The sequence below is a fragment of the Mauremys mutica genome, chromosome 9, assembly GCF_020497125.1.
Source record: "Mauremys mutica isolate MM-2020 ecotype Southern chromosome 9, ASM2049712v1, whole genome shotgun sequence".
NCBI lineage: Eukaryota > Metazoa > Chordata > Testudines > Geoemydidae > Mauremys > Mauremys mutica.
This window is the reverse complement of record NC_059080.1, coordinates 42,565,828-42,574,234: the sequence shown is the minus strand read 5'-3', so window position 1 is coordinate 42,574,234 and position 8,407 is coordinate 42,565,828.

The window sequence follows — 8,407 nt, the reverse complement described above, 5'->3', positions numbered from 1 at the left end:
CCCCCCCCCTCCCAGTTCTGGTGTATCTGGTGTATGGTCTTTACCATAGGTGGAGTTTGACTTCTATATTTGGACAGGGGGCAGCTCCAGTCAGGCCATCCTTACTCATCTAAGCTGTGCCTCACTGTCTACACTGGTATTTACATCCACGCTGGGGTGGGATGGGGGTGCAGTTTCTGTACCCTATATGCCACCAAAAGTGCAAACACAGCCTAAGCGCCTAGACCTAATCATACTACAGCGCCCCCTATTGGGAAGCTATTTATTGCAACACCCTGCAGTTGTGGGACAGGCTCTGCCCCGCAGATTGTTCTTTAATGCCTGGAGAACATTTATGAAGGAAACCAAGGCGAGTATTAAAGAACTTGCTGAGTCGCTGTGGAGTTGGGAGCTTGCACTTTTGGCAGCTGTTTCCCCTCCTGTCACTGTTCTGAACATCAAACGACCAGCAAAAGGCCAATTTCTGCTGCTCGTTTCTGATGTGATGAAAAATATTTGAAGGCAAACTCTGGTGCAACAGCACTTAATGGTGATGGCCATTCCTCTGAGAGGATGTCATGCTGCGCTGGCTGCAGCTGGAATCAGCTATCAGCAGTAGCCAAGTACAGCGTTGGAAGGTATGATTTCAGAGCACAGACAGCAGGAGGAATGGTGTTTTATCTAGCCCCTTCGGAGCTGCTTGTCCTACCCAGCAGCACATTCAATAGCGTTTTTCACTGGGGCTGTTTGCCCTTTTAGCAGCCTGCCTGACAGTAATTTTCCACTCCTGAGGTAGCCGGGTGTCCATAGAACATTGCTTCCTTTGGCAGCGCCTACCTCTGGGAGCAGACATCCCCCATCTATGGCAAGGAAGCAATTGATTCCCAAAGCACATTTCAGCATCAGCGGCAGGTGCTAAACCAGGCATTGCAAAGAGTGGGCAAATGGACCTCACTGAACAGGCAAAGGAATCAGAAGTTTATCCTAGAAGATGTGATTCTGGAAAGAGGATGAACATATCCCGACTACCACATCCACCAATGAACATAGAGAGGCTCCCTAGGCAACACTTAGCCATAGGGCATGTCTGCACTGCAATTAAACACCCGTGGCTGGCCTGTGACAGCTGACTCATGCTTGTGGGGCTCAGGGTGCAGGGGCTGTAAAATTGCTGTGTAGACGTTGCGGCTTGACCTGGAGCCCAGGATCTGGGACCCAGTGCAGAAGTGTGATGGGGGTCTGGGCAGAACATGAGGCAGCATGACATGAAGTCTCTGCCCTCTGGTTACTCTGGTCCAGCAGAGCGGCTCATAGGTGCCGTTCAAAGTTGTTATAAGTTAGAGCAGCCCTTGGAACTGTTCTAGCTTACACACAAGGTGCAAAGCTGGCTTAAAGACATCCTCTCTCCACCCTGCTGCTGCTGCTGCCGCCATCATCGCCATCGCCATCACCATCGCCACTGCCACCGCCACCACCACCACCATAGAAGCACAGCTCAGAATCAGAGCCTCTGTAACACAGGAGCATGCTCAGACTAGCCCTGAGCAGGATCCCTCTGCTCCAGTATCCTCTCTCCAGCAGCAACCATTAGCTGATGCTGCAGAAAAGCCAACCAATAACTGAATAACCAACCCATAGCTTCCCCCACCCGCTGGTCTCAGGCAGAGGCTGGGGGGTGCACTGGGGCAGGAGCATTTCTAGTGCCTGCACATTTTTCTCCCCCCAATGTGGCTGTGGACATGGCTGGGGCTGCATTTGCATTCTCCATGGACAGCTCCACCCCTTCCCTGGCTCCTGTGTAAGCTGCTGGTTTATAGTGTTGTGTTAATGTTTGCCTGTTGGGCCTCTGCTCTCGTGGTTTGGCCAGGTTGGACATACCATGGGGAGAGCGAGTCCTGCAAATAAATAGCGCTGTGTTTGTTTGGAGACTCAGGAGCCCTGACATGCAGTGCCTGCAGCATCACCATGTGGCGGGCTTCTCACATAACAGAGGATGGGAGAATCTCATGGAAAGGGCCAGTATTGCAGTATAGCCCTACATGATACAGTTCACCTCCCAGCAGGGACATGCAGTGTTTGTTAGTGACCGTGACATCGGTGGTCATGCCTAGTGGTTAGAGCAGGAGTCAGAAGTCAGGAATCGGAGCCGAAGTGAGGACTGGGTTACCTGGTGTGAGGCAAGACAGGGGTAAGGCTTAGGCAGGAGCAGGGCTGGAACAAGGTGGGAGTAGGGCCTATCAAAGCCATGGGCAAATGCTTTGAGCAGCTGCTGAACTGCTGCTGCTGGTGGGTTTAAGAGACGGTCTGCTGACTCCTCCAGCCAATCAGGCAGCCTACTACAGGCTGGCTGTGTTCGTTAGCTTGCCTGGTGACTGGCTCTGCTACAGACCTGATTCCTGACAGCACTCCCTGCACGGGCACCTCCTGGGGCCTCAGGGTCCGATTTCTCAAGGCACTTCCAATGGAACTCTCACAGTAAGCCTGGAGCGTGGATGTTCTCTACCGGTTCCTAAGATCACTCGTCCGGATTGTTGCCTTCCAAGTCCACCAGGTACTGGAGCCTGCCCTGACTCACTGAGAGTGAGGATTTGGTGGACAAAGTGCTCCACCTGTCCATGGACTATTACGCGTGTCAGTGGTAGGTTGGAGAGGTTTGGGGATCTCAATGTAGGGCTTTAAGAATGAGATGTGAAATGCGAGGTGGCTCTTCAAGGATTCGGGCAGCAGTAAACGCGGGGTTTACACATTCTGTAATCCAGGTATTGGTCGTCTAGTTTAGTGGATGAGCCACTTAATTTAAGATTCTGGGCAGAGAGCTGCACCTTGTCCCTATGACCAGACTGGGAGCTGCCTGACGGTCTTGGTCTGCATGGTGTTTATAGGTGTCTTTTGCAGACAGCAGGTGTTTTTTACGCTTAGTGCACCTAGAGTAGATGGGAGACTAAATCTGCAGTGGCTGGTACTGTGGATCCTACAGGCAAGTCTGGGAGGAAGTGGCTGTGAAAGCCATACTTCGTAAAGAATGGGCTGTGCGGGACCAAGGCATAGATTTCATTGTTACATGCAAACTCATGAGAACATAAGAACTGATGAATGGCCCCACTGGGTCAGACCAATGGTCTGTCTAGCCCAGTGTCCTGTCTTCTGACAGTGGCCGATGCCAGATGCTTCAGAGGGAATGGACAGAACAGGGCAATTATTTAGTGATCCATCTCCGGTTGTCCAGTTCCAGCTTCTAGCAGTCAGAGGTTTATGGGCACTCAGAGCACCCAGGCAATAACCATTTATGGACCTATCCTCCAAGAACTTATCTAATTCTCTTTTGAACCCAGTTATACTTTTGGCCTTCACAACATCCCCTGGCAATGAGTTCCGCAGGATGACTGCGCGTTGTGTGAAGAAATATGTCCTTTGGTTTGTTTTAAACTTGCTGACTGTTAATCTCATTGGGTGATCCCTGGTTCGTGTGTTATGTGAAGGGGTAAATAACACTTCCTTATTCATTTTCTCCACACCGTTCATGATTTTATAGACCTCTGTCATTTCCCCCTTACTCATCTCTCTTCTAAAATGAACAGTCCCAGTCTTTTTAATCTCTCCTCCTATGGCAGCCGTTCCATCCCCCTAATCATTTTTGTTGCCCTTCTCTGTACTTTTTCCAATTCTAACATATCTTTTTTGAGATGGGGCGACCAGATCTGCACGTAGTATTTAAGGTGTGGGCGTAACATGGATTTATATAGTGGCATTGATATTTTCTTATTATCTATCCCTTTCCTAATGGTTCCTAGCATTCTATTAGCTTCTTTAATGCCGCTGCATATTGAGCAGATATTTTCGGAGAACTATCCACAATGATTCCAAGATCTCTTTCCTGAGTGATAACAGCTAATTTACACCCCATCATTTTGTATGTATAAGTGGGGTTATGTTTTCCAATATGCATTACTTTTCATTGATCAACCCTGAATTTCAGCTGTTATTTTGTTGCCTAATCACCCAGTTTTGTGAGATCCCTTTGTAACTCTTCGCAGTCTGATTTAATTTTTAGGGCTGTCGATTAATCGCAGTTAACTCATGCGATTAACTCAAAAAAATTAATTGCGATTAATTGCACTGTTAAACAATAGAATACCAACTGAAATTTACTAAATATTTTGGATGTTTTTCTACATTTTCAAATATATCTATTTCAATTACAACACAGAATACAAAGTGTACAGTGCTTACTTTATATTATTTTTAATACAAATATTTACACTGTAAAAATGACAAAAGAAATAGTATTTTTCAATTCACTTCATACAAGTACTGTAGTGTAGTCTCTTTATCATGAAAGTGCAACTTACAAATTTTATTGTTACATAACTGCACTCAAAAACAAAACAGTGTAAAACTTCAGAGCCTACAAGTCCACTTAGTCTTACTTCTTGTTCAGCCAATCGCTAAGAGAAATAAGTTTGTTTACATTTATGGGAAATAATGCTTCCTGCTTCTTAATTACAATGTCACCTGAAAGTAAGAATAGGCATTCACATGGCACTGTTTGTAGCTGGCGTCGCAAGATATTTATGTGCCAGATGAGCTAAAGATTCATATGCCTCTTCATGCTTTGGTCATCATTCCAGAGGACATGTGTCCATGCTGATGATGCTTGTTCAAAAGATAATGCGTTAATTAAATTTGGGACTGAACTTCTTGGGGGAGAATTGTATGTCTCCTGCTCTGTTTTACCCGCATTCTGCCATATATTTCATGTTATAGCAGTCTCAGATGATGACCCAGCACCTTTTCTTTTTAAGAAAACTTTCACTGCAAATTTGACAAAATGCAAAGAAGGTACCAATGTGAGATTTCTAAGGATAGCTACAGCACTCAACCCAAGGTTTAAGAATCTGAAGTGCTGTCCAAAATCTGAGAGGGATGAGGTGTGGGGCATGCTTTCAGAAGTCTTAAAAGAGCAACACTCTGATGCAGAAACTACAGAACCTAAACCACCAAAAAAGAAAATCAACGTTCTGCTGGTGGCATCTGACTCGTGATGATGAAAATGAATATGCATTAGTTTGCACTGCTTTGGATGGTTATCAAGCAGAACCCGTCATCAGCATGGACACATGTCCTCTGGAATGGTGGTTGAAGCATGAAGGGACATATGAATCTTTAGTGCATCTGGCATCTTGCGACACTAGCTACAACAGTGCCATGCAAACGCCTGTTCTCACTTTCAGGTGGCATTATAAACAAGAAGCAGGCAGCATTATCTTCTGCAAATGTAAACAAACCTGTTTGTCTGAACGATTGGCTGAACAAGTAGGACTGATTGGACTTGTAGGCTCTGAAGTTTTACATCATTTTATTTTTGAATGCAGAGCTTTTTTGTACAGAATTCTACATTTATAAGTTCAACTTTCACAACAAAGAGATTGCACTACAGTGCTTGTATTAGGTGAATTGAAAAATACTATTTATTTTGGTTTTTATAGTGCAAATATTTGTAATAAAAATAAAGTGATCACTGTACACTTTGTATTCTGTGTTGTAATTGAAATCAATATATTTGAAAATGTAGAAAACATCAAAAAATATTTAAATAAATGGTATTCTATTACTGTTTAACAGCACGATTAATCGTGATTAATTTTTTTAATTCCTTGACAGCCCTAATAATTTTGTATCATCAGCAAACTTTGCCACCTCACTGTTTACTCCTTTTTCCAGATCATTTATGAATATGTTGAACAGCCCAGGTCCCAGTACATATCCGTGGGGAACATCACTATTTACCTCTGTCCATTCTGAAAACTGACCATTTATTCCTACCCTTTGTTTCCTATCTTTTAACCAAGTATCAGAGGGGTAGCCGTGTTAATCTGGATCTGTAAAAGCAGCAAAGAATCCTGTGGCACCTTATAGACTAACAGACGTTTTGCAGCATGAGCTTTCGTGGGTGAATACCCACTTCGTTGGATGCAAGTAGTGGAAATTTCCAGGGGCAGGTATATATATGCAAGCAAGAAGCAAGCTAGAGATAACGAGGTTAGTTCAATCAGGGAGGATGAGGCCCTGTTCTAGCAGTTGAGGTGTGAAAACCAAGGGAGGAGAAACTGGTTCTGTAGTTGGCAAGCCATTCACAGTCTTTGTTTAATCCTGAGCTGATGGTGTCAAATTTGCAGATGAACTGAAGCTCAGCAGTTTCTCTTTGAAGTCTGGTCCTGAAGTTTTTTTGCTGCAGGATATCTTTTAACCAGTTACTGATCCATCAGAAGCTCTTGTCCCATGACAGCTTACTTTGCTTTTAAACCTTTGGTGAAGGTCTTTGTCAAAGGCTTTCTAAAAGTCCAAGTACACTATATCCACTGGATCCCCCTTGTCCGCATGTTTACTGATACCCTCAAAGAATTCTAATAGATTGCTGAGGCGTGATTTCCCTTTACAAAAGTTGTGTACACTCTTCCCCAACATAGTGTATTAAAATGTGTGTCTGATAATTCTGTTCTTTATTAGTTTCAACCAATTTGCCTGGTACTGAAGTTAGGCCTGTAATTGCCAGAATACCTCTGGCAATTGGCATTACCTTAGCTATCTTCCAGTCATCTGGTACAGAGGCTGATCAAGTGATAGTTACATGCCATAGTTACTAGTTCTGCAGTTCATATTTGAGTTCCTTCAACTCTTGGGTGAGTATTGGTCCAGGTGACAAATTACTGCCTAATTTATCAATTTGTTTCAAAACCTCCTCTATTGAAAGCTGTCAGTGACCAGGAAGTGGGTGGTCGTGCCTCGTGGCTGGAGCAGAAGATAGACCCAGTGGTTAGAGCAGGAGTTTGTAGTCAAGAATCAGAGCTGAGAGTCAGCACCAAAGGAGTTGGAGCTGAGGGTCAGGGCTGGGTAACCTGGAGTGAGCTAAGGCAGGGGTAGGCTGGGGTCAAGGCAGGAGCAGAGCGGGAGCAGGAGCTATCACAGCTGTGGGTGAATGATTTGAGCAGCCACTGACCTGCTACTGCTGCTGGACTTAAGAGCTGGTCTGCTGACTGCTCCAGCCAGGCCGGCAGTGTAGCCAATCAGGCAGCCTGCTGCTGGGGTTGCCAACTTTCTACTTGCACAAAACCAAACACCTTTGCCCCACCCCTGCCCTACTCCTCCTCTGAGGCCCCGCCCCCTGCTCACTCCATCCCCCTCCCTCTGTTGCTTGCTTTTCCCACACTAACTCACTCATTTTCACTGGGCTGGCTCAGGGGGTTGGGGCATGGGAGGGGGTGAGGGCTCTGGCTGGGGGTGCAGGCTCCAGGGTGGGTCCAGAAATGAGGAGTTCAGGGTGCAGGAGGCGGCTCCAGGCTGGGGCAGGGAGTTGGGGTATTGGAGGAGGTATGGGCTTTGGGCTGGGGGTGTGGGTTCCAGGATGGGGCCAGAAATGAGGGGTTCAGGGTGCAGGAGGGGGCTATGGGCTGGGGCAGGGTGTTGGGGCACAGGGGGGATGAGGGTTCTGGTTGGGGGTGTGGGCTCTGGGATGGGGCTGGGGATGAGGGGTTTGGAGTGCAGGAGGGTGCTCCAGGCTGACACCGTGGGGTTTGGAGGGCAGGAAGGGGATCAGGGCTGGGGCAGGGTGTTGGGATGCAGGGATAGGGTGAGGGCTCTGGCTAGGGGTATGGGCTGTGACATGGGGCTGGGGATGAGGGGTTTGGTGTGCAGGAGGGTGCTCTGGGCTGGGATTGAGGGGTTCAGAAGGTGGGAGGGGGATCAGGGCTGGGGCAGGGGGTTGGGGCATGGGAGGGGGTTCAGGGTACAGGTGGCTACCCTCTCCGGCTCCTACGCGGTGGCGCAGCCAGGCGGCTCTGCGCGCTGCCCTGCACATCTCCCATTGGCTGTGGTTCCCGGCCAATGGGAGCTGCACCACTGACCGGACTTTTAACGGCCCGTCAGTGGTGCTGACCAGAGCCACCAGGGTCCCTTTTCAACTGGGTGTTCTGGTCTAAAAACGGGCACCTGGCCACCCTACCTGCTGCATGCCAGCTGCGTTCGTTAGGTGGCCTAGAGACTGGCTCTGCTGAAGGCCCTGCTTCCTGGCAATAATTGAGCTATCGCAACAGGGATTATTTATAAGGGGAGAGGGTCTGTATCCTTGCGTGTATCTCTGTGTGTGTGTTCAGCTCGTATATGTGCATGTACACGCAGGTGTGTGTGCCTGCAGGTTTGTGTGGACGCTGTGTGTGTACAGTTCTGGGAGGGTGTACATCAGTTTGTGTTTTTTGTGTGTGTAGCTGTGTGTGTGTGTGCATGTGTGTGCATAAGCACTTGTGTGTGTGTATGTTCAACTTTGTGTGCATGCTGAGTGTGTGTTTATGTGCACAGCTGTATGTGTCTCCTGGTAACAAAATCTGAGCCAGAGGGTGCTAACTGACATTGAGCATGGATTTCCCCTAGGGAA